General features: G+C 63.8%; 7 non-coding genes across 7 annotated transcripts; all 7 read right to left on the bottom strand.

Annotated features, from left to right (window-relative positions):
• Positions 1 to 3,010: 3,010 nt before the first annotated feature.
• LOC142869168 (5S ribosomal RNA) lies at positions 3,011 to 3,129 on the bottom strand. The gene has a single exon (XR_012917924.1). It is a non-coding gene; the product is annotated as a 5S ribosomal RNA (ribosomal RNA).
• Positions 3,130 to 6,653: 3,524 nt separating this feature from the next.
• On the bottom strand, positions 6,654 to 6,772 carry LOC142869167 (5S ribosomal RNA). Its single transcript, XR_012917923.1, has one exon. It is a non-coding gene; the product is annotated as a 5S ribosomal RNA (ribosomal RNA).
• Positions 6,773 to 10,296: 3,524 nt separating this feature from the next.
• LOC142869166 (5S ribosomal RNA) lies at positions 10,297 to 10,415 on the bottom strand. The gene has a single exon (XR_012917922.1). It is a non-coding gene; the product is annotated as a 5S ribosomal RNA (ribosomal RNA).
• Positions 10,416 to 13,936: 3,521 nt separating this feature from the next.
• LOC142869165 (5S ribosomal RNA) lies at positions 13,937 to 14,055 on the bottom strand. Its single transcript, XR_012917921.1, has one exon. It is a non-coding gene; the product is annotated as a 5S ribosomal RNA (ribosomal RNA).
• A 3,524-nt stretch (positions 14,056 to 17,579) lies between these two features.
• LOC142869164 (5S ribosomal RNA) lies at positions 17,580 to 17,698 on the bottom strand. Its single transcript, XR_012917920.1, has one exon. It is a non-coding gene; the product is annotated as a 5S ribosomal RNA (ribosomal RNA).
• Positions 17,699 to 21,222: 3,524 nt separating this feature from the next.
• On the bottom strand, positions 21,223 to 21,341 carry LOC142869163 (5S ribosomal RNA). The gene has a single exon (XR_012917919.1). It is a non-coding gene; the product is annotated as a 5S ribosomal RNA (ribosomal RNA).
• Positions 21,342 to 24,859: 3,518 nt separating this feature from the next.
• LOC142869162 (5S ribosomal RNA) lies at positions 24,860 to 24,978 on the bottom strand. Its single transcript, XR_012917918.1, has one exon. It is a non-coding gene; the product is annotated as a 5S ribosomal RNA (ribosomal RNA).
• Between the last annotated feature and the right edge of the window lie 109 nt (positions 24,979 to 25,087).

The following is a 25,087-nucleotide window of genomic DNA, read 5'->3' as shown; positions in this document are numbered from 1 at the left end:
CGGGCTGGGGCACAGCGCATGGGGGAGGGGAGCGAGTGTATGGGGCGTCTCTCTCTCTCTCTAGGGATGTGTCCCATGGGTGGGGTGGCGTGGTTTGTGGGGCGCTGAAGAAATCAGTCCCCTCCATCTCCTACCTCTGGAAAACGCCCAAGCCCTTGGAGAACTGCCGGCAACGCGACCGGGGGGGCCGGGACCCTCCTCTGTGTCCTCCTGTGGCCCAGTCCAAGGGGCCGGGGCCTGGGCCTGGCCGGGGCTGCATTGGACCCCGACCACCCTGGCGTGTGGACTCGCTAAAAATCGGCCATTAGATATTGGATTCCAGCTTCATTGAGGTCATTTCACTAATGAGTGCACCGGAAAGAGTTTCCTAATCCATCTGTGAGGGTGGCAACTGAAAGAGAATTTTAAAGCTGACAGAATAGGCGAGGAAAGGCATAGGAGATTTCCACACCCAGTAAGGAAGCCTTTCCCGAAATGGAAGAAAGAAACGAGCAAACAGAAACACCGGTAGCCCGCCAGGATCAGAGTCTGCCCCCGAGAGAAAGTACCCTGACCAGGTTCACCCGTGGGTGGGTGGCGAGCTAGCGGCATTCAGAAGAGCGAGGCCCGCAGTCTGTGCAGAAGACACCTGCACTCGGGTGTGTGTGTGGCGGCACGATTCACAAGCAGCTCCAGATGTTAAGCCAAGGAGAAGCCAGGGAGTTCCCAACGCCCCAGGTGTCCTCAGCCCACGACTGGCTGCTGGGGGAATGCGAAGCCCGGCTCCTTGTCTCAGAGCGGGACAACCAGGAGGTGTGACGTACACCCCGGGGTTCCCAGGAGGATCAGGCTGAAGCTGGGACTTGGCCTGAAAGTGTCCCCTCGCATGGCCACCCCCTTCCCCTTCCTGCTCCTCTACTCCTGGTGCCCCTCCATCCAGGGGCCAGACCTTAAAGAGTCACCCGCAAGAGAATCCTGGTCCCAAAGGAGCCTTCTGGGGGACCCGTGCTGAGAGAGGTTGTGGGCATGGCCCGCTGGGGCTCTGCCCGACCCAGGGCTGAGAGATGCAACCTCCCAGCTCTGGGTCCCTGCAGGGGAAGCGTTGGCAAGCACAGGGCCAGTCCTCCAAAGGCCCAGGTGCAGGGAGCCCAGGCCAAGCAGCCTGTGGAAGAAGCCACCCCGGGAAGACGACTGCAGGCCACGGCCCTTCCCACCTCCTCCTCCTCCTCCTCCTGCTCCTCCACCCCCACCGACCTCCCACCCCCCACCCCCGACATGGCGCAGGGCTCAGAGACACCTCAGACACTTGCTACCCAAAGTGCAAAGGGCATCAGTTGCTCCTCCAAACCCCCCCCCCTGCCCAGCAGACCGCGTCGTCCAGCCAGCCCCCGGGCCTCCCTGGGGTGCCCAGCACAAAAGTGCAGACAACCACCGGACCCTCAATCTCAGTTTTCGGATGTTTTTGCCACTCTAAGGACCCGCAGGCCAGCTGGGCCTTCTGGCAGGACAGAGAGCCCCGGAATCCGACGTGGAGAGCTGGGTGTACGTCCCCACGAGGAGGCGGTCCCCACCTCCGCGGCTCTCCCCTTGCGGGGGGGGGGTGAAAGCAGCCACGGGGCCTCGGAGAAGACACCAGGCTGGGCGCCCGCCCCACAGTGGGGGCACGTCCCCCGCAGGCCACTTAGCGACGGCCGCCGGCCGGCGGACGGTTGGGTGGCGCGAGACGCTGCGGCCGCCCTGCTACCGGGTTCCTGGGAGGGCGTCCTGGAACCAGCGTCCACACCAAGCCCTTGGAAGGCCCAGGCGACGGAGGAGCCCCGTCAGGCAGGGGCCGAGGACGGTGACGGCCCGGGCGGGGAGGAGCGTGTCAGGCAGGGGCAGAGGACGGTGACAGGTGACAGGCCGGGCGGGAAGGAGTCAGTCAGGCAGGGGCCGAGGAGGAGACGGGCTGGGTAAGGGTTAGGGTTAGAGTCAGGGCACAAGTCACAATCGCAAAGACCTGGAAGCGACCCGAGTGCCCATCGACCCACGAGTGCGTAAATGAAATGTGGCGCGTGGACACCACGGAGTGCTATTCAGCTAGGAGGAGCAGCGGTGAGAGGGCACCTCTCGTGGTTCTCCTGGCCAGAGCTGGAACCCGTTCCAGTAAGCCAGGTAGCCCAAGAATGGACACACGAGCACCACGTGCTCGCGCTCACCAGCAAATGGGTACGAACCGATGGACACCTAAGTGGACACAGAGGAATCACCTTCATCGGGTGGGTGTCGGGCGGGTGGGGGGAGGGGATGGGCATACACCTCCATTAGGAATGGGGTGGGTGCGCACCGACTGGGGCATGGGCGCACTTGAGGCTCTGACCCGAGGGGGGAGGCTGGGAGAGGGCAACGTACCCGACCCTAACATTGGTACCCCCACAATACGCTGGAACGACATCAGAGGTAAATGAATAAGAACACAGGGGGGAGGGGGGCACGGGCAACACATGTCACCTTAATACTTGGACTCCCATCATCTGCTTGAAAAGAGAGAGAAAAGAAAATGCAATCATAGAGATAAGAGACACTTTTTAAAAATAATGAATCCGAAGAGAAAAGTAAAAGGAGGCCTGTGGAGCAGGTCTGGGTGCGACTCCGGATCCCCCAACATCAGGTGCCACCACCAAAGATTCCTACGTGTAGCCCATAGAACCCCAAAAGCAACGGGACGAGTTCTGGTCACATACTCCCTCCAAATGACATCCTGGCCTTCTTCTGGAACTCCCTCCCCTCTCAGACTCTCAAGGTTTCCTCCAGCGTGTCGGTTCCCACAGAGCAGACCTTTGGTCTGAGACCTGACAGTCCAGAAGCCACGCATGCTGCCGCGTGACGGCGGTGTCGCGGCTTGGGACAAGAGGAGGCCCCACGGTGCGGGCTGGGGCGCCAGGCACCGCGGCGGGCGCTGAGGGTGGGGGTGACCCCCACCCCGGGCCGCCGCCTCGCTCCCAGAGAGGGGACAGAACAAGAGGCAAAACAAAAAAAAAAAAAAAGAAGAAGCCTACGGCACCCGGTATTCCCAGGCGGTCTCCCATCCAAGTACTAACCAGGCCCGACCCTGCTTAGCTTCCGAGACCAGACGAGGTCGGGCGCGTTCAGGGTGGTGTGGCCCTAGACGGCGGAGGGCGCCCCTGCCCCGCTCAAGAAGCCGAGCCTCTCTGCGCTTCCCCGCCGCCTCCTCCCGCCCCAGGCCCCGCACCGGCGCTGACCCGCGCCGGGCCGGGCCTGTTGAGTTCACCGGCCGGGTCCCGCGGGCTCCGAGGGACGGGGGTGACAGGCGGGGCGGGGCGGGCAGGGAGCGGTGGGCCGGGGTGGGGGGCTGTCTCTCTATACACACACACACACACACACACACACTCACACTCACACAAGATGCGCCTCCACGGCTGGACTCGCCAAGGTGGAGACCTTCCAGCCCCCTTCCTCTCCTCGCCTGGCCTCCTTCACCTACCCGCCCCCCACCCCCAGCTCGTGGCCGCCCCCGCCGCCGCCGCCGCCGCCGCCGCCGCCGCCGATTGCGCACGCGCGGATCGCCCGCCCTTTGACCCCAGGCAGGGGCCGCCCTCCCCGACAACCCCTTTCAGCTGGGCCCCCCACCCTGTGGGTGGGCTGCCGCCTATTCCCCCGGGCCCCGGGCTGGGGCACAGCGCATGGGGGAGGGGAGCGAGTGTATGGGGCGTCTCTCTCTCTCTCTAGGGATGTGTCCCATGGGTGGGGTGGCGTGGTTTGTGGGGCGCTGAAGAAATCAGTCCCCTCCATCTCCTACCTCTGGAAAACGCCCAAGCCCTTGGAGAACTGCCGGCAACGCGACCGGGGGGGCCGGGACCCTCCTCTGCGTCCTCCTGTGGCCCAGTCCAAGGGGCCGGGGCCTGGGCCTGGCCGGGGCTGCATTGGACCCCGACCACCCTGGCGTGTGGACTCGCTAAAAATCGGCCATTAGATATTGGATTCCAGCTTCATTGAGGTCATTTCACTAATGAGTGCACCGGAAAGAGTTTCCTAATCCATCTGTGAGGGTGGCAACTGAAAGAGAATTTTAAAGCTGACAGAATAGGCGAGGAAAGGCATAGGAGATTTCCACACCCAGTAAGGAAGCCTTTCCCGAAATGGAAGAAAGAAACGAGCAAACAGAAACACCGGTAGCCCGCCAGGATCAGAGTCTGCCCCCGAGAGAAAGTACCCTGACCAGGTTCACCCGTGGGTGGGTGGCGAGCTAGCGGCATTCAGAAGAGCGAGGCCCGCAGTCTGTGCAGAAGACACCTGCACTCGGGTGTGTGTGTGGCGGCACGATTCACAAGCAGCTCCAGATGTTAAGCCAAGGAGAAGCCAGGGAGTTCCCAACGCCCCAGGTGTCCTCAGCCCACGACTGGCTGCTGGGGGAATGCGAAGCCCGGCTCCTTGTCTCAGAGCGGGACAACCAGGAGGTGTGACGTACACCCCGGGGTTCCCAGGAGGATCAGGCTGAAGCTGGGACTTGGCCTGAAAGTGTCCCCTCGCATGGCCACCCCCTTCCCCTTCCTGCTCCTCTACTCCTGGTGCCCCTCCATCCAGGGGCCAGACCTTAAAGAGTCACCCGCAAGAGAATCCTGGTCCCAAAGGAGCCTTCTGGGGGACCCGTGCTGAGAGAGGTTGTGGGCATGGCCCGCTGGGGCTCTGCCCGACCCAGGGCTGAGAGATGCAACCTCCCAGCTCTGGGTCCCTGCAGGGGAAGCGTTGGCAAGCACAGGGCCAGTCCTCCAAAGGCCCAGGTGCAGGGAGCCCAGGCCAAGCAGCCTGTGGAAGAAGCCACCCCGGGAAGACGACTGCAGGCCACGGCCCTTCCCACCTCCTCCTCCTCCTCCTCCTGCTCCTCCACCCCCACCGACCTCCCACCCCCCACCCCCGACATGGCGCAGGGCTCAGAGACACCTCAGACACTTGCTACCCAAAGTGCAAAGGGCATCAGTTGCTCCTCCAAACCCCCCCCCCTGCCCAGCAGACCGCGTCGTCCAGCCAGCCCCCGGGCCTCCCTGGGGTGCCCAGCACAAAAGTGCAGACAACCACCGGACCCTCAATCTCAGTTTTCGGATGTTTTTGCCACTCTAAGGACCCGCAGGCCAGCTGGGCCTTCTGGCAGGACAGAGAGCCCCGGAATCCGACGTGGAGAGCTGGGTGTACGTCCCCACGAGGAGGCGGTCCCCACCTCCGCGGCTCTCCCCTTGCGGGGGGGGGTGAAAGCAGCCACGGGGCCTCGGAGAAGACACCAGGCTGGGCGCCCGCCCCACAGTGGGGGCACGTCCCCCGCAGGCCACTTAGCGACGGCCGCCGGCCGGCGGACGGTTGGGTGGCGCGAGACGCTGCGGCCGCCCTGCTACCGGGTTCCTGGGAGGGCGTCCTGGAACCAGCGTCCACACCAAGCCCTTGGAAGGCCCAGGCGACGGAGGAGCCCCGTCAGGCAGGGGCCGAGGACGGTGACGGCCCGGGCGGGGAGGAGCGTGTCAGGCAGGGGCAGAGGACGGTGACAGGTGACAGGCCGGGCGGGAAGGAGTCAGTCAGGCAGGGGCCGAGGAGGAGACGGGCTGGGTAAGGGTTAGGGTTAGAGTCAGGGCACAAGTCACAATCGCAAAGACCTGGAAGCGACCCGAGTGCCCATCGACCCACGAGTGCGTAAATGAAATGTGGCGCGTGGACACCACGGAGTGCTATTCAGCTAGGAGGAGCAGCGGTGAGAGGGCACCTCTCGTGGTTCTCCTGGCCAGAGCTGGAACCCGTTCCAGTAAGCCAGGTAGCCCAAGAATGGACACACGAGCACCACGTGCTCGCGCTCACCAGCAAATGGGTACGAACCGATGGACACCTAAGTGGACACAGAGGAATCACCTTCATCGGGTGGGTGTCGGGCGGGTGGGGGGAGGGGATGGGCATACACCTCCATTAGGAATGGGGTGGGTGCGCACCGACTGGGGGATGGGCGCACTTGAGGCTCTGACCCGAGGGGGGAGGCAGGGAGAGGGCAACGTACCCGACCCTAACATTGGTACCCCCACAATACGCTGGAACGACATCAGAGGTAAATGAATAAGAACACAGGGGGGAGGGGGGCACGGGCAACACATGTCACCTTAATACTTGGACTCCCATCATCTGCTTGAAAAGAGAGAGAAAAGAAAATGCAATCATAGAGATAAGAGACACTTTTTAAAAATAATGAATCCGAAGAGAAAAGTAAAAGGAGGCCTGTGGAGCAGGTCTGGGTGCGACTCCGGATCCCCCAACATCAGGTGCCACCACCAAAGATTCCTACGTGTAGCCCATAGAACCCCAAAAGCAACGGGACGAGTTCTGGTCACATACTCCCTCCAAATGACATCCTGGCCTTCTTCTGGAACTCCCTCCCCTCTCAGACTCTCAAGGTTTCCTCCAGCGTGTCGGTTCCCACAGAGCAGACCTTTGGTCTGAGACCTGACAGTCCAGAAGCCACGCATGCTGCCGCGTGACGGCGGTGTCGCGGCTTGGGACAAGAGGAGGCCCCACGGTGCGGGCTGGGGCGCCAGGCACCGCGGCGGGCGCTGAGGGTGGGGGTGACCCCCACCCCGGGCCGCCGCCTCGCTCCCAGAGAGGGGACAGAACAAGAGGCAAAACAAAAAAAAAAAAAAAGAAGAAGCCTACGGCACCCGGTATTCCCAGGCGGTCTCCCATCCAAGTACTAACCAGGCCCGACCCTGCTTAGCTTCCGAGACCAGACGAGGTCGGGCGCGTTCAGGGTGGTGTGGCCCTAGACGGCGGAGGGCGCCCCTGCCCCGCTCAAGAAGCCGAGCCTCTCTGCGCTTCCCCGCCGCCTCCTCCCGCCCCAGGCCCCGCACCGGCGCTGACCCGCGCCGGGCCGGGCCTGTTGAGTTCACCGGCCGGGTCCGGCGGGCTCCGAGGGACGGGGGTGACAGGCGGGGCGGGGCGGGCAGGGAGCGGTGGGCCGGGGTGGGGGGCTGTCTCTCTATACACACACACACACACACACACACACTCACACTCACACAAGATGCGCCTCCACGGCTGGACTCGCCAAGGTGGAGACCTTCCAGCCCCCTTCCTCTCCTCGCCTGGCCTCCTTCACCTACCCGCCCCCCACCCCCAGCTCGTGGCCGCCCCCGCCGCCGCCGCCGCCGCCGCCGCCGCCGCCGATTGCGCACGCGCGGATCGCCCGCCCTTTGACCCCAGGCAGGGGCCGCCCTCCCCGACAACCCCTTTCAGCTGGGCCCCCCACCCTGTGGGTGGGCTGCCGCCTATTCCCCCGGGCCCCGGGCTGGGGCACAGCGCATGGGGGAGGGGAGCGAGTGTATGGGGCGTCTCTCTCTCTCTCTAGGGATGTGTCCCATGGGTGGGGTGGCGTGGTTTGTGGGGCGCTGAAGAAATCAGTCCCCTCCATCTCCTACCTCTGGAAAACGCCCAAGCCCTTGGAGAACTGCCGGCAACGCGACCGGGGGGGCCGGGACCCTCCTCTGCGTCCTCCTGTGGCCCAGTCCAAGGGGCCGGGGCCTGGGCCTGGCCGGGGCTGCATTGGACCCCGACCACCCTGGCGTGTGGACTCGCTAAAAATCGGCCATTAGATATTGGATTCCAGCTTCATTGAGGTCATTTCACTAATGAGTGCACCGGAAAGAGTTTCCTAATCCATCTGTGAGGGTGGCAACTGAAAGAGAATTTTAAAGCTGACAGAATAGGCGAGGAAAGGCATAGGAGATTTCCACACCCAGTAAGGAAGCCTTTCCCGAAATGGAAGAAAGAAACGAGCAAACAGAAACACCGGTAGCCCGCCAGGATCAGAGTCTGCCCCCGAGAGAAAGTACCCTGACCAGGTTCACCCGTGGGTGGGTGGCGAGCTAGCGGCATTCAGAAGAGCGAGGCCCGCAGTCTGTGCAGAAGACACCTGCACTCGGGTGTGTGTGTGGCGGCACGATTCACAAGCAGCTCCAGATGTTAAGCCAAGGAGAAGCCAGGGAGTTCCCAACGCCCCAGGTGTCCTCAGCCCACGACTGGCTGCTGGGGGAATGCGAAGCCCGGCTCCTTGTCTCAGAGCGGGACAACCAGGAGGTGTGACGTACACCCCGGGGTTCCCAGGAGGATCAGGCTGAAGCTGGGACTTGGCCTGAAAGTGTCCCCTCGCATGGCCACCCCCTTCCCCTTCCTGCTCCTCTACTCCTGGTGCCCCTCCATCCAGGGGCCAGACCTTAAAGAGTCACCCGCAAGAGAATCCTGGTCCCAAAGGAGCCTTCTGGGGGACCCGTGCTGAGAGAGGTTGTGGGCATGGCCCGCTGGGGCTCTGCCCGACCCAGGGCTGAGAGATGCAACCTCCCAGCTCTGGGTCCCTGCAGGGGAAGCGTTGGCAAGCACAGGGCCAGTCCTCCAAAGGCCCAGGTGCAGGGAGCCCAGGCCAAGCAGCCTGTGGAAGAAGCCACCCCGGGAAGACGACTGCAGGCCACGGCCCTTCCCACCTCCTCCTCCTCCTCCTCCTGCTCCTCCACCCCCACCGACCTCCCACCCCCCACCCCCGACATGGCGCAGGGCTCAGAGACACCTCAGACACTTGCTACCCAAAGTGCAAAGGGCATCAGTTGCTCCTCCAAACCCCCCCCCCTGCCCAGCAGACCGCGTCGTCCAGCCAGCCCCCGGGCCTCCCTGGGGTGCCCAGCACAAAAGTGCAGACAACCACCGGACCCTCAATCTCAGTTTTCGGATGTTTTTGCCACTCTAAGGACCCGCAGGCCAGCTGGGCCTTCTGGCAGGACAGAGAGCCCCGGAATCCGACGTGGAGAGCTGGGTGTACGTCCCCACGAGGAGGCGGTCCCCACCTCCGCGGCTCTCCCCTTGCGGGGGGGGGTGAAAGCAGCCACGGGGCCTCGGAGAAGACACCAGGCTGGGCGCCCGCCCCACAGTGGGGGCACGTCCCCCGCAGGCCACTTAGCGACGGCCGCCGGCCGGCGGACGGTTGGGTGGCGCGAGACGCTGCGGCCGCCCTGCTACCGGGTTCCTGGGAGGGCGTCCTGGAACCAGCGTCCACACCAAGCCCTTGGAAGGCCCAGGCGACGGAGGAGCCCCGTCAGGCAGGGGCCGAGGACGGTGACGGCCCGGGCGGGGAGGAGCGTGTCAGGCAGGGGCAGAGGACGGTGACAGGTGACAGGCCGGGCGGGAAGGAGTCAGTCAGGCAGGGGCCGAGGAGGAGACGGGCTGGGTAAGGGTTAGGGTTAGAGTCAGGGCACAAGTCACAATCGCAAAGACCTGGAAGCGACCCGAGTGCCCATCGACCCACGAGTGCGTAAATGAAATGTGGCGCGTGGACACCACGGAGTGCTATTCAGCTAGGAGGAGCAGCGGTGAGAGGGCACCTCTCGTGGTTCTCCTGGCCAGAGCTGGAACCCGTTCCAGTAAGCCAGGTAGCCCAAGAATGGACACACGAGCACCACGTGCTCGCGCTCACCAGCAAATGGGTACGAACCGATGGACACCTAAGTGGACACAGAGGAATCACCTTCATCGGGTGGGTGTCGGGCGGGTGGGGGGAGGGGATGGGCATACACCTCCATTAGGAATGGGGTGGGTGCGCACCGACTGGGGGATGGGCGCACTTGAGGCTCTGACCCGAGGGGGGAGGCAGGGAGAGGGCAACGTACCCGACCCTAACATTGGTACCCCCACAATACGCTGGAACGACATCAGAGGTAAATGAATAAGAACACAGGGGGGAGGGGGGCACGGGCAACACATGTCACCTTAATACTTGGACTCCCATCATCTGCTTGAAAAGAGAGAGAAAAGAAAATGCAATCATAGAGATAAGAGACACTTTTTAAAAATAATGAATCCGAAGAGAAAAGTAAAAGGAGGCCTGTGGAGCAGGTCTGGGTGCGACTCCGGATCCCCCAACATCAGGTGCCACCACCAAAGATTCCTACGTGTAGCCCATAGAACCCCAAAAGCAACGGGACGAGTTCTGGTCACATACTCCCTCCAAATGACATCCTGGCCTTCTTCTGGAACTCCCTCCCCTCTCAGACTCTCAAGGTTTCCTCCAGCGTGTCGGTTCCCACAGAGCAGACCTTTGGTCTGAGACCTGACAGTCCAGAAGCCACGCATGCTGCCGCGTGACGGCGGTGTCGCGGCTTGGGACAAGAGGAGGCCCCACGGTGCGGGCTGGGGCGCCAGGCACCGCGGCGGGCGCTGAGGGTGGGGGTGACCCCCACCCCGGGCCGCCGCCTCGCTCCCAGAGAGGGGACAGAACAAGAGGCAAAACAAAAAAAAAAAAAAAGAAGAAGCCTACGGCACCCGGTATTCCCAGGCGGTCTCCCATCCAAGTACTAACCAGGCCCGACCCTGCTTAGCTTCCGAGACCAGACGAGGTCGGGCGCGTTCAGGGTGGTGTGGCCCTAGACGGCGGAGGGCGCCCCTGCCCCGCTCAAGAAGCCGAGCCTCTCTGCGCTTCCCCGCCGCCTCCTCCCGCCCCAGGCCCCGCACCGGCGCTGACCCGCGCCGGGCCGGGCCTGTTGAGTTCACCGGCCGGGTCCGGCGGGCTCCGAGGGACGGGGGTGACAGGCGGGGCGGGGCGGGCAGGGAGCGGTGGGCCGGGGTGGGGGGCTGTCTCTCTATACACACACACACACACACACACACACTCACACTCACACAAGATGCGCCTCCACGGCTGGACTCGCCAAGGTGGAGACCTTCCAGCCCCCTTCCTCTCCTCGCCTGGCCTCCTTCACCTACCCGCCCCCCACCCCCAGCTCGTGGCCGCCCCCGCCGCCGCCGCCGCCGCCGCCGCCGCCGATTGCGCACGCGCGGATCGCCCGCCCTTTGACCCCAGGCAGGGGCCGCCCTCCCCGACAACCCCTTTCAGCTGGGCCCCCCACCCTGTGGGTGGGCTGCCGCCTATTCCCCCGGGCCCCGGGCTGGGGCACAGCGCATGGGGGAGGGGAGCGAGTGTATGGGGCGTCTCTCTCTCTCTCTAGGGATGTGTCCCATGGGTGGGGTGGCGTGGTTTGTGGGGCGCTGAAGAAATCAGTCCCCTCCATCTCCTACCTCTGGAAAACGCCCAAGCCCTTGGAGAACTGCCGGCAACGCGACCGGGGGGGCCGGGACCCTCCTCTGCGTCCTCCTGTGGCCCAGTCCAAGGGGCCGGGGCCTGGGCCTGGCCGGGGCTGCATTGGACCCCGACCACCCTGGCGTGTGGACTCGCTAAAAATCGGCCATTAGATATTGGATTCCAGCTTCATTGAGGTCATTTCACTAATGAGTGCACCGGAAAGAGTTTCCTAATCCATCTGTGAGGGTGGCAACTGAAAGAGAATTTTAAAGCTGACAGAATAGGCGAGGAAAGGCATAGGAGATTTCCACACCCAGTAAGGAAGCCTTTCCCGAAATGGAAGAAAGAAACGAGCAAACAGAAACACCGGTAGCCCGCCAGGATCAGAGTCTGCCCCCGAGAGAAAGTACCCTGACCAGGTTCACCCGTGGGTGGGTGGCGAGCTAGCGGCATTCAGAAGAGCGAGGCCCGCAGTCTGTGCAGAAGACACCTGCACTCGGGTGTGTGTGTGGCGGCACGATTCACAAGCAGCTCCAGATGTTAAGCCAAGGAGAAGCCAGGGAGTTCCCAACGCCCCAGGTGTCCTCAGCCCACGACTGGCTGCTGGGGGAATGCGAAGCCCGGCTCCTTGTCTCAGAGCGGGACAACCAGGAGGTGTGACGTACACCCCGGGGTTCCCAGGAGGATCAGGCTGAAGCTGGGACTTGGCCTGAAAGTGTCCCCTCGCATGGCCACCCCCTTCCCCTTCCTGCTCCTCTACTCCTGGTGCCCCTCCATCCAGGGGCCAGACCTTAAAGAGTCACCCGCAAGAGAATCCTGGTCCCAAAGGAGCCTTCTGGGGGACCCGTGCTGAGAGAGGTTGTGGGCATGGCCCGCTGGGGCTCTGCCCGACCCAGGGCTGAGAGATGCAACCTCCCAGCTCTGGGTCCCTGCAGGGGAAGCGTTGGCAAGCACAGGGCCAGTCCTCCAAAGGCCCAGGTGCAGGGAGCCCAGGCCAAGCAGCCTGTGGAAGAAGCCACCCCGGGAAGACGACTGCAGGCCACGGCCCTTCCCACCTCCTCCTCCTCCTCCTCCTGCTCCTCCACCCCCACCGACCTCCCACCCCCCACCCCCGACATGGCGCAGGGCTCAGAGACACCTCAGACACTTGCTACCCAAAGTGCAAAGGGCATCAGTTGCTCCTCCAAACCCCCCCCCCTGCCCAGCAGACCGCGTCGTCCAGCCAGCCCCCGGGCCTCCCTGGGGTGCCCAGCACAAAAGTGCAGACAACCACCGGACCCTCAATCTCAGTTTTCGGATGTTTTTGCCACTCTAAGGACCCGCAGGCCAGCTGGGCCTTCTGGCAGGACAGAGAGCCCCGGAATCCGACGTGGAGAGCTGGGTGTACGTCCCCACGAGGAGGCGGTCCCCACCTCCGCGGCTCTCCCCTTGCGGGGGGGGGTGAAAGCAGCCACGGGGCCTCGGAGAAGACACCAGGCTGGGCGCCCGCCCCACAGTGGGGGCACGTCCCCCGCAGGCCACTTAGCGACGGCCGCCGGCCGGCGGACGGTTGGGTGGCGCGAGACGCTGCGGCCGCCCTGCTACCGGGTTCCTGGGAGGGCGTCCTGGAACCAGCGTCCACACCAAGCCCTTGGAAGGCCCAGGCGACGGAGGAGCCCCGTCAGGCAGGGGCCGAGGACGGTGACGGCCCGGGCGGGGAGGAGCGTGTCAGGCAGGGGCAGAGGACGGTGACAGGTGACAGGCCGGGCGGGAAGGAGTCAGTCAGGCAGGGGCCGAGGAGGAGACGGGCTGGGTAAGGGTTAGGGTTAGAGTCAGGGCACAAGTCACAATCGCAAAGACCTGGAAGCGACCCGAGTGCCCATCGACCCACGAGTGCGTAAATGAAATGTGGCGCGTGGACACCACGGAGTGCTATTCAGCTAGGAGGAGCAGCGGTGAGAGGGCACCTCTCGTGGTTCTCCTGGCCAGAGCTGGAACCCGTTCCAGTAAGCCAGGTAGCCCAAGAATGGACACACGAGCACCACGTGCTCGCGCTCACCAGCAAATGGGTACGAACCGATGGACACCTAAGTGGACACAGAGGAATCACCTTCATCGGGTGGGTGTCGGGCGGGTGGGGGGAGGGGATGGGCATACACCTCCATTAGGAATGGGGTGGGTGCGCACCGACTGGGGCATGGGCGCACTTGAGGCTCTGACCCGAGGGGGGAGGCTGGGAGAGGGCAACGTACCCGACCTTAACATTGGTACCCCCACAATACGCTGGAACGACATCAGAGGTAAATGAATAAGAACACAGGGGGGAGGGGGGCACGGGCAACACATGTCACCTTAATACTTGGACTCCCATCATCTGCTTGAAAAGAGAGAGAAAAGAAAATGCAATCATAGAGATAAGAGACACTTTTTAAAAATAATGAATCCGAAGAGAAAAGTAAAAGGAGGCCTGTGGAGCAGGTCTGGGTGCGACTCCGGATCCCCCAACATCAGGTGCCACCACCAAAGATTCCTACGTGTAGCCCATAGAACCCCAAAAGCAACGGGACGAGTTCTGGTCACATACTCCCTCCAAATGACATCCTGGCCTTCTTCTGGAACTCCCTCCCCTCTCAGACTCTCAAGGTTTCCTCCAGCGTGTCGGTTCCCACAGAGCAGACCTTTGGTCTGAGACCTGACAGTCCAGAAGCCACGCATGCTGCCGCGTGACGGCGGTGTCGCGGCTTGGGACAAGAGGAGGCCCCACGGTGCGGGCTGGGGCGCCAGGCACCGCGGCGGGCGCTGAGGGTGGGGGTGACCCCCACCCCGGGCCGCCGCCTCGCTCCCAGAGAGGGGACAGAACAAGAGGCAAAACAAAAAAAAAAAAAAAGAAGAAGCCTACGGCACCCGGTATTCCCAGGCGGTCTCCCATCCAAGTACTAACCAGGCCCGACCCTGCTTAGCTTCCGAGACCAGACGAGGTCGGGCGCGTTCAGGGTGGTGTGGCCCTAGACGGCGGAGGGCGCCCCTGCCCCGCTCAAGAAGCCGAGCCTCTCTGCGCTTCCCCGCCGCCTCCTCCCGCCCCAGGCCCCGCACCGGCGCTGACCCGCGCCGGGCCGGGCCTGTTGAGTTCACCGGCCGGGTCCGGCGGGCTCCGAGGGACGGGGGTGACAGGCGGGGCGGGGCGGGCAGGGAGCGGTGGGCCGGGGTGGGGGGCTGTCTCTCTATACACACACACACACACACACACACACTCACACTCACACAAGATGCGCCTCCACGGCTGGACTCGCCAAGGTGGAGACCTTCCAGCCCCCTTCCTCTCCTCGCCTGGCCTCCTTCACCTACCCGCCCCCCACCCCCAGCTCGTGGCCGCCCCCGCCGCCGCCGCCGCCGCCGCCGCCGCCGCCGATTGCGCACGCGCGGATCGCCCGCCCTTTGACCCCAGGCAGGGGCCGCCCTCCCCGACAACCCCTTTCAGCTGGGCCCCCCACCCTGTGGGTGGGCTGCCGCCTATTCCCCCGGGCCCCGGGCTGGGGCACAGCGCATGGGGGAGGGGAGCGAGTGTATGGGGCGTCTCTCTCTCTCTCTAGGGATGTGTCCCATGGGTGGGGTGGCGTGGTTTGTGGGGCGCTGAAGAAATCAGTCCCCTCCATCTCCTACCTCTGGAAAACGCCCAAGCCCTTGGAGAACTGCCGGCAACGCGACCGGGGGGGCCGGGACCCTCCTCTGCGTCCTCCTGTGGCCCAGTCCAAGGGGCCGGGGCCTGGGCCTGGCCGGGGCTGCATTGGACCCCGACCACCCTGGCGTGTGGACTCGCTAAAAATCGGCCATTAGATATTGGATTCCAGCTTCATTGAGGTCATTTCACTAATGAGTGCACCGGAAAGAGTTTCCTAATCCATCTGTGAGGGTGGCAACTGAAAGAGAATTTTAAAGCTGACAGAATAGGCGAGGAAAGGCATAGGAGATTTCCACACCCAGTAAGGAAGCCTTTCCCGAAATGGAAGAAAGAAACGAGCAAACAGAAACACCGGTAGCCCGCCAGGATCAGAGTCTGCCCCCGAGAGAAAGTACCCTGACCAGGTTCACCCGTGGGTGGGTGGCGAGCTAGCGGCATTCAGAAGAGCGAGGCCCGCAGTCTGTGCAGAAGACACCTGCACTCGGGTGTGTGTGTGGCGGCACGATTCACAAGCAGCTCCAGATGTTAAGCCAAGGAGAAGCCAGGGAGTTCCCAACGCCCCAGGTGTCCTCAGCCCACGACTGGCTGCTGGGGGAATGCGAAGCCCGGCTCCTTGTCTCAGAGCGGGACAACCAGGAGGTGTGACGTACACCCCGGGGTTCCCAGGAGGATCAGGCTGAAGCTGGGACTTGGCCTGAAAGTGTCCCCTCGCATGGCCACCCCCTTCCCCTTCCTGCTCCTCTACTCCTGGTGCCCCTCCATCCAGGGGCCAGACCTTAAAGAGTCACCCGCAAGAGAATCCTGGTCCCAAAGGAGCCTTCTGGGGGACCCGTGCTGAGAGAGGTTGTGGGCATGGCCCGCTGGGGCTCTGCCCGACCCAGGGCTGAGAGATGCAACCTCCCAGCTCTGGGTCCCTGCAGGGGAAGCGTTGGCAAGCACAGGGCCAGTCCTCCAAAGGCCCAGGTGCAGGGAGCCCAGGCCAAGCAGCCTGTGGAAGAAGCCACCCCGGGAAGACGACTGCAGGCCACGGCCCTTCCCACCTCCTCCTCCTCCTCCTCCTGCTCCTCCACCCCCACCGACCTCCCACCCCCCACCCCCGACATGGCGCAGGGCTCAGAGACACCTCAGACACTTGCTACCCAAAGTGCAAAGGGCATCAGTTGCTCCTCCAAACCCCCCCCCCTGCCCAGCAGACCGCGTCGTCCAGCCAGCCCCCGGGCCTCCCTGGGGTGCCCAGCACAAAAGTGCAGACAACCACCGGACCCTCAATCTCAGTTTTCGGATGTTTTTGCCACTCTAAGGACCCGCAGGCCAGCTGGGCCTTCTGGCAGGACAGAGAGCCCCGGAATCCGACGTGGAGAGCTGGGTGTACGTCCCCACGAGGAGGCGGTCCCCACCTCCGCGGCTCTCCCCTTGCGGGGGGGGGTGAAAGCAGCCACGGGGCCTCGGAGAAGACACCAGGCTGGGCGCCCGCCCCACAGTGGGGGCACGTCCCCCGCAGGCCACTTAGCGACGGCCGCCGGCCGGCGGACGGTTGGGTGGCGCGAGACGCTGCGGCCGCCCTGCTACCGGGTTCCTGGGAGGGCGTCCTGGAACCAGCGTCCACACCAAGCCCTTGGAAGGCCCAGGCGACGGAGGAGCCCCGTCAGGCAGGGGCCGAGGACGGTGACGGCCCGGGCGGGGAGGAGCGTGTCAGGCAGGGGCAGAGGACGGTGACAGGTGACAGGCCGGGCGGGAAGGAGTCAGTCAGGCAGGGGCCGAGGAGGAGACGGGCTGGGTAAGGGTTAGGGTTAGAGTCAGGGCACAAGTCACAATCGCAAAGACCTGGAAGCGACCCGAGTGCCCATCGACCCACGAGTGCGTAAATGAAATGTGGCGCGTGGACACCACGGAGTGCTATTCAGCTAGGAGGAGCAGCGGTGAGAGGGCACCTCTCGTGGTTCTCCTGGCCAGAGCTGGAACCCGTTCCAGTAAGCCAGGTAGCCCAAGAATGGACACACGAGCACCACGTGCTCGCGCTCACCAGCAAATGGGTACGAACCGATGGACACCTAAGTGGACACAGAGGAATCACCTTCATCGGGTGGGTGTCGGGCGGGTGGGGGGAGGGGATGGGCATACACCTCCATTAGGAATGGGGTGGGTGCGCACCGACTGGGGCATGGGCGCACTTGAGGCTCTGACCCGAGGGGGGAGGCTGGGAGAGGGCAACGTACCCGACCTTAACATTGGTACCCCCACAATACGCTGGAACGACATCAGAGGTAAATGAATAAGAACACAGGGGGGAGGGGGGCACGGGCAACACATGTCACCTTAATACTTGGACTCCCATCATCTGCTTGAAAAGAGAGAGAAAAGAAAATGCAATCATAGAGATAAGAGACACTTTTTAAAAATAATGAATCCGAAGAGAAAAGTAAAAGGAGGCCTGTGGAGCAGGTCTGGGTGCGACTCCGGATCCCCCAACATCAGGTGCCACCACCAAAGATTCCTACGTGTAGCCCATAGAACCCCAAAAGCAACGGGACGAGTTCTGGTCACATACTCCCTCCAAATGACATCCTGGCCTTCTTCTGGAACTCCCTCCCCTCTCAGACTCTCAAGGTTTCCTCCAGCGTGTCGGTTCCCACAGAGCAGACCTTTGGTCTGAGACCTGACAGTCCAGAAGCCACGCATGCTGCCGCGTGACGGCGGTGTCGCGGCTTGGGACAAGAGGAGGCCCCACGGTGCGGGCTGGGGCGCCAGGCACCGCGGCGGGCGCTGAGGGTGGGGGTGACCCCCACCCCGGGCCGCCGCCTCGCTCCCAGAGAGGGGACAGAACAAGAGGCAAAACAAAAAAAAAAAAAAAGAAGAAGCCTACGGCACCCGGTATTCCCAGGCGGTCTCCCATCCAAGTACTAACCAGGCCCGACCCTGCTTAGCTTCCGAGACCAGACGAGGTCGGGCGCGTTCAGGGTGGTGTGGCCCTAGACGGCGGAGGGCGCCCCTGCCCCGCTCAAGAAGCCGAGCCTCTCTGCGCTTCCCCGCCGCCTCCTCCCGCCCCAGGCCCCGCACCGGCGCTGACCCGCGCCGGGCCGGGCCTGTTGAGTTCACCGGCCGGGTCCGGCGGGCTCCGAGGGACGGGGGTGACAGGCGGGGCGGGGCGGGCAGGGAGCGGTGGGCCGGGGTGGGGGGCTGTCTCTCTATACACACACACACACACACACACACACTCACACTCACACAAGATGCGCCTCCACGGCTGGACTCGCCAAGGTGGAGACCTTCCAGCCCCCTTCCTCTCCTCGCCTGGCCTCCTTCACCTACCCGCCCCCCACCCCCAGCTCGTGGCCGCCCCCGCCGCCGCCGCCGCCGCCGCCGCCGCCGCCGATTGCGCACGCGCGGATCGCCCGCCCTTTGACCCCAGGCAGGGGCCGCCCTCCCCGACAACCCCTTTCAGCTGGGCCCCCCACCCTGTGGGTGGGCTGCCGCCTATTCCCCCGGGCCCCGGGCTGGGGCACAGCGCATGGGGGAGGGGAGCGAGTGTATGGGGCGTCTCTCTCTCTCTCTAGGGATGTGTCCCATGGGTGGGGTGGCGTGGTTTGTGGGGCGCTGAAGAAATCAGTCCCCTCCATCTCCTACCTCTGGAAAACGCCCAAGCCCTTGGAGAACTGCCGGCAACGCGACCGGGGGGGCCGGGACCCTCCTCTGCGTCCTCCTGTGGCCCAGTCCAAGGGGCCGGGGCCTGGGCCTGGCCGGGGCTGCATTGGACCCCGACCACCCTGGCGTGTGGACTCGCTAAAAATCGGCCATTAGATATTGGATTCCAGCTTCATTGAGGTCATTTCACTAATGAGTGCACCGGAAAGAGTTTCCTAATCCATCTGTGAGGGTGGCAACTGAAAGAGAATTTTAAAGCTGACAGAATAGGCGAGGAAAGGCATAGGAGATTTCCACACCCAGTAAGGAAGCCTTTCCCGAAATGGAAGAAAGAAACGAGCAAACAGAAACACCGGTAGCCCGCCAGGATCAGAGTCTGCCCCCGAGAGAAAGTACCCTGACCAGGTTCACCCGTGGGTGGGTGGCGAGCTAGCGGCATTCAGAAGAGCGAGGCCCGCAGTCTGTGCAGAAGACACCTGCACTCGGGTGTGTGTGTGGCGGCACGATTCACAAGCAGCTCCAGATGTTAAGCCAAGGAGAAGCCAGGGAGTTCCCAACGCCCCAGGTGTCCTCAGCCCACGACTGGCTGCTGGGGGAATGCGAAGCCCGGCTCCTTGTCTCAGAGCGGGACAACCAGGAGGTGTGACGTACACCCCGGGGTTCCCAGGAGGATCAGGCTGAAGCTGGGACTTGGCCTGAAAGTGTCCCCTCGCATGGCCACCCCCTTCCCCTTCCTGCTCCTCTACTCCTGGTGCCCCTCCATCCAGGGGCCAGACCTTAAAGAGTCACCCGCAAGAGAATCCTGGTCCCAAAGGAGCCTTCTGGGGGACCCGTGCTGAGAGAGGTTGTGGGCATGGCCCGCTGGGGCTCTGCCCGACCCAGGGCTGAGAGATGCAACCTCCCAGCTCTGGGTCCCTGCAGGGGAAGCGTTGGCAAGCACAGGGCCAGTCCTCCAAAGGCCCAGGTGCAGGGAGCCCAGGCCAAGCAGCCTGTGGAAGAAGCCACCCCGGGAAGACGACTGCAGGCCACGGCCCTTCCCACCTCCTCCTCCTCCTCCTCCTGCTCCTCCACCCCCACCGACCTCCCACCCCCCACCCCCGACATGGCGCAGGGCTCAGAGACACCTCAGACACTTGCTACCCAAAGTGCAAAGGGCATCAGTTGCTCCTCCAAACCCCCCCCCCTGCCCAGCAGACCGCGTCGTCCAGCCAGCCCCCGGGCCTCCCTGGGGTGCCCAGCACAAAAGTGCAGACAACCACCGGACCCTCAATCTCAGTTTTCGGATGTTTTTGCCACTCTAAGGACCCGCAGGCCAGCTGGGCCTTCTGGCAGGACAGAGAGCCCCGGAATCCGACGTGGAGAGCTGGGTGTACGTCCCCACGAGGAGGCGGTCCCCACCTCCGCGGCTCTCCCCTTGCGGGGGGGGGTGAAAGCAGCCACGGGGCCTCGGAGAAGACACCAGGCTGGGCGCCCGCCCCACAGTGGGGGCACGTCCCCCGCAGGCCACTTAGCGACGGCCGCCGGCCGGCGGACGGTTGGGTGGCGCGAGACGCTGCGGCCGCCCTGCTACCGGGTTCCTGGGAGGGCGTCCTGGAACCAGCGTCCACACCAAGCCCTTGGAAGGCCCAGGCGACGGAGGAGCCCCGTCAGGCAGGGGCCGAGGACGGTGACGGCCCGGGCGGGGAGGAGCGTGTCAGGCAGGGGCAGAGGACGGTGACAGGTGACAGGCCGGGCGGGAAGGAGTCAGTCAGGCAGGGGCCGAGGAGGAGACGGGCTGGGTAAGGGTTAGGGTTAGAGTCAGGGCACAAGTCACAATCGCAAAGACCTGGAAGCGACCCGAGTGCCCATCGACCCACGAGTGCGTAAATGAAATGTGGCGCGTGGACACCACGGAGTGCTATTCAGCTAGGAGGAGCAGCGGTGAGAGGGCACCTCTCGTGGTTCTCCTGGCCAGAGCTGGAACCCGTTCCAGTAAGCCAGGTAGCCCAAGAATGGACACACGAGCACCACGTGCTCGCGCTCACCAGCAAATGGGTACGAACCGATGGACACCTAAGTGGACACAGAGGAATCACCTTCATCGGGTGGGTGTCGGGCGGGTGGGGGGAGGGGATGGGCATACACCTCCATTAGGAATGGGGTGGGTGCGCACCGACTGGGGCATGGGCGCACTTGAGGCTCTGACCCGAGGGGGGAGGCTGGGAGAGGGCAACGTACCCGACCCTAACATTGGTACCCCCACAATACGCTGGAACGACATCAGAGGTAAATGAATAAGAACACAGGGGGGAGGGGGGCACGGGCAACACATGTCACCTTAATACTTGGACTCCCATCATCTGCTTGAAAAGAGAGAGAAAAGAAAATGCAATCATAGAGATAAGAGACACTTTTTAAAAATAATGAATCCGAAGAGAAAAGTAAAAGGAGGCCTGTGGAGCAGGTCTGGGTGCGACTCCGGATCCCCCAACATCAGGTGCCACCACCAAAGATTCCTACGTGTAGCCCATAGAACCCCAAAAGCAACGGGACGAGTTCTGGTCACATACTCCCTCCAAATGACATCCTGGCCTTCTTCTGGAACTCCCTCCCCTCTCAGACTCTCAAGGTTTCCTCCAGCGTGTCGGTTCCCACAGAGCAGACCTTTGGTCTGAGACCTGACAGTCCAGAAGCCACGCATGCTGCCGCGTGACGGCGGTGTCGCGGCTTGGGACAAGAGGAGGCCCCACGGTGCGGGCTGGGGCGCCAGGCACCGTGGCGGGCGCTGAGGGTGGGGGTGACCCCCACCCCGGGCCGCCGCCTCGCTCCCAGAGAGGGGACAGAACAAGAGGCAAAACAAAAAAAAAAAAAAAGAAGAAGCCTACGGCACCCGGTATTCCCAGGCGGTCTCCCATCCAAGTACTAACCAGGCCCGACCCTGCTTAGCTTCCGAGACCAGACGAGGTCGGGCGCGTTCAGGGTGGTGTGGCCCTAGACGGCGGAGGGCGCCCCTGCCCCGCTCAAGAAGCCGAGCCTCTCTGCGCTTCCCCGCCGCCTCCTCCCGCCCCAGGCCCCGCACCGGCGCTGACCCGCGCCGGGCCGGGCCTGTTGAGTTCACCGGCCGGGTCCGGCGGGCTCCGAGGGACGGGGGTGACAGGCGGGGCGGGGCGGGCAGGGAGCGGTGGGCCGGGGTGGGGGGCTGTCTCTCTATACACACACACACACACACACACACACACTCACACTCACACTCACACAAGATGCGCCTCCACGGCTGGACTCGCCAAGGTGGAGACCTTCCAGCCCCCTTCCTCTCCTCGCCTGGCCTCCTTCACCTACCCGCCCCCCACCCCCAGCTCGTGGCCGCCCCCGCCGCCGCCGCCGCCGATTGCGCACGCGCGGATCGCCCGCCCTTTGACCCCAGGCAGGGGCCGCCCTCCCCGACAACCCCTTTCAGCTGGGCCCCCCACCCTGTGGGTGGGCTGCCGCCTATTCCCCCGGGCCCCGGGCTGGGGCACAGCGCATGGGGGAGGGGAGCGAGTGTATGGGGCGTCTCTCTCTCTCTCTAGGGATGTGTCCCATGGGTGGGGTGGCGTGGTTTGTGGGGCGCTGAAGAAATCAGTCCCCTCCATCTCCTACCTCTGGAAAACGCCCAAGCCCTTGGAGAACTGCCGGCAACGCGACCGGGGGGGCCGGGACCCTCCTCTGTGTCCTCCTGTGGCCCAGTCCAAGGGGCCGGGGCCTGGGCCTGGCCGGGGCTGCATTGGACCCCGACCACCCTGGCGTGTGGACTCGCTAAAAATCGGCCATTAGATATTGGATTCCAGCTTCATTGAGGTCATTTCACTAATGAGTGCACCGGAAAGAGTTTCCTAATCCATCTGTGAGGGTGGCAACTGAAAGAGAATTTTAAAGCTGACAGAATAGGCGAGGAAAGGCATAGGAGATTTCCACACCCAGTAAGGAAGCCTTTCCCGAAATGGAAGAAAGAAACGAGCAAACAGAAACACCGGTAGCCCGCCAGGATCAGAGTCTGCCCCCGAGAGAAAGTACCCTGACCAGGTTCACCCGTGGGTGGGTGGCGAGCTAGCGGCATTCAGAAGAGCGAGGCCCGCAGTCTGTGCAGAAGACACCTGCACTCGGGTGTGTGTGTGGCGGCACGATTCACAAGCAGCTCCAGATGTTAAGCCAAGGAGAAGCCAGGGAGTTCCCAACGCCCCAGGTGTCCTCAGCCCACGACTGGCTGCTGGGGGAATGCGAAGCCCGGCTCCTTGTCTCAGAGCGGGACAACCAGGAGGTGTGACGTACACCCCGGGGTTCCCAGGAGGATCAGGCTGAAGCTGGGACTTGGCCTGAAAGTGTCCCCTCGCATGGCCACCCCCTTCCCCTTCCTGCTCCTCTACTCCTGGTGCCCCTCCATCCAGGGGCCAGACCTTAAAGAGTCACCCGCAAGAGAATCCTGGTCCCAAAGGAGCCTTCTGGGGGACCCGTGCTGAGAGAGGTTGTGGGCATGGCCCGCTGGGGCTCTGCCCGACCCAGGGCTGAGAGATGCAACCTCCCAGCTCTGGGTCCCTGCAGGGGAAGCGTTGGCAAGCACAGGGCCAGTCCTCCAAAGGCCCAGGTGCAGGGAGCCCAGGCCAAGCAGCCTGTGGAAGAAGCCACCCCGGGAAGACGACTGCAGGCCACGGCCCTTCCCACCTCCTCCTCCTCCTCCTCCTGCTCCTCCACCCCCACCGACCTCCCACCCCCCACCCCCGACATGGCGCAGGGCTCAGAGACACCTCAGACACTTGCTACCCAAAGTGCAAAGGGCATCAGTTGCTCCTCCAAACCCCCCCCCCTGCCCAGCAGACCGCGTCGTCCAGCCAGCCCCCGGGCCTCCCTGGGGTGCCCAGCACAAAAGTGCAGACAACCACCGGACCCTCAATCTCAGTTTTCGGATGTTTTTGCCACTCTAAGGACCCGCAGGCCAGCTGGGCCTTCTGGCAGGACAGAGAGCCCCGGAATCCGACGTGGAGAGCTGGGTGTACGTCCCCACGAGGAGGCGGTCCCCACCTCCGCGGCTCTCCCCTTGCGGGGGGGGGGTGAAAGCAGCCACGGGGCCTCGGAGAAGACACCAGGCTGGGCGCCCGCCCCACAGTGGGGGCACGTCCCCCGCAGGCCACTTAGCGACGGCCGCCGGCCGGCGGACGGTTGGGTGGCGCGAGACGCTGCGGCCGCCCTGCTACCGGGTTCCTGGGAGGGCGTCCTGGAACCAGCGTCCACACCAAGCCCTTGGAAGGCCCAGGCGACGGAGGAGCCCCGTCAGGCAGGGGCCGAGGACGGTGACGGCCCGGGCGGGGAGGAGCGTGTCAGGCAGGGGCAGAGGACGGTGACAGGTGACAGGCCGGGCGGGAAGGAGTCAGTCAGGCAGGGGCCGAGGAGGAGACGGGCTGGGTAAGGGTTAGGGTTAGAGTCAGGGCACAAGTCACAATCGCAAAGACCTGGAAGCGACCCGAGTGCCCATCGACCCACGAGTGCGTAAATGAAATGTGGCGCGTGGACACCACGGAGTGCTATTCAGCTAGGAGGAGCAGCGGTGAGAGGGCACCTCTCGTGGTTCTCCTGGCCAGAGCTGGAACCCGTTCCAGTAAGCCAGGTAGCCCAAGAATGGACACACGAGCACCACGTGCTCGCGCTCACCAGCAAATGGGTACGAACCGATGGACACCTAAGTGGACACAGAGGAATCACCTTCATCGGGTGGGTGTCGGGCGGGTGGGGGGAGGGGATGGGCATACACCTCCATTAGGAATGGGGTGGGTGCGCACCGACTGGGGCATGGGCGCACTTGAGGCTCTGACCCGAGGGGGGAGGCTGGGAGAGGGCAACGTACCCGACCTTAACATTGGTACCCCCACAATACGCTGGAACGACATCAGAGGTAAATGAATAAGAACACAGGGGGGAGGGGGGCACGGGCAACACATGTCACCTTAATACTTGGACTCCCATCATCTGCTTGAAAAGAGAGAGAAAAGAAAATGCAATCATAGAGATAAGAGACACTTTTTAAAAATAATGAATCCGAAGAGAAAAGTAAAAGGAGGCCTGTGGAGCAGGTCTGGGTGCGACTCCGGATCCCCCAACATCAGGTGCCACCACCAAAGATTCCTACGTGTAGCCCATAGAACCCCAAAAGCAACGGGACGAGTTCTGGTCACATACTCCCTCCAAATGACATCCTGGCCTTCTTCTGGAACTCCCTCCCCTCTCAGACTCTCAAGGTTTCCTCCAGCGTGTCGGTTCCCACAGAGCAGACCTTTGGTCTGAGACCTGACAGTCCAGAAGCCACGCATGCTGCCGCGTGACGGCGGTGTCGCGGCTTGGGACAAGAGGAGGCCCCACGGTGCGGGCTGGGGCGCCAGGCACCGCGGCGGGCGCTGAGGGTGGGGGTGACCCCCACCCCGGGCCGCCGCCTCGCTCCCAGAGAGGGGACAGAACAAGAGGCAAAACAAAAAAAAAAAAAAAGAAGAAGCCTACGGCACCCGGTATTCCCAGGCGGTCTCCCATCCAAGTACTAACCAGGCCCGACCCTGCTTAGCTTCCGAGACCAGACGAGGTCGGGCGCGTTCAGGGTGGTGTGGCCCTAGACGGCGGAGGGCGCCCCTGCCCCGCTCAAGAAGCCGAGCCTCTCTGCGCTTCCCCGCCGCCTCCTCCCGCCCCAGGCCCCGCACCGGCGCTGACCCGCGCCGGGCCGGGCC

This window comes from Microcebus murinus, unplaced genomic scaffold (assembly GCF_040939455.1).
Source record: "Microcebus murinus isolate Inina unplaced genomic scaffold, M.murinus_Inina_mat1.0 scaf060_hap2_Mmur4.0, whole genome shotgun sequence".
Lineage (NCBI taxonomy): Eukaryota > Metazoa > Chordata > Mammalia > Primates > Cheirogaleidae > Microcebus > Microcebus murinus.
Note: the sequence above shows the minus strand (reverse complement) of the source record. Positions and strands in the feature narration are given on the sequence as shown.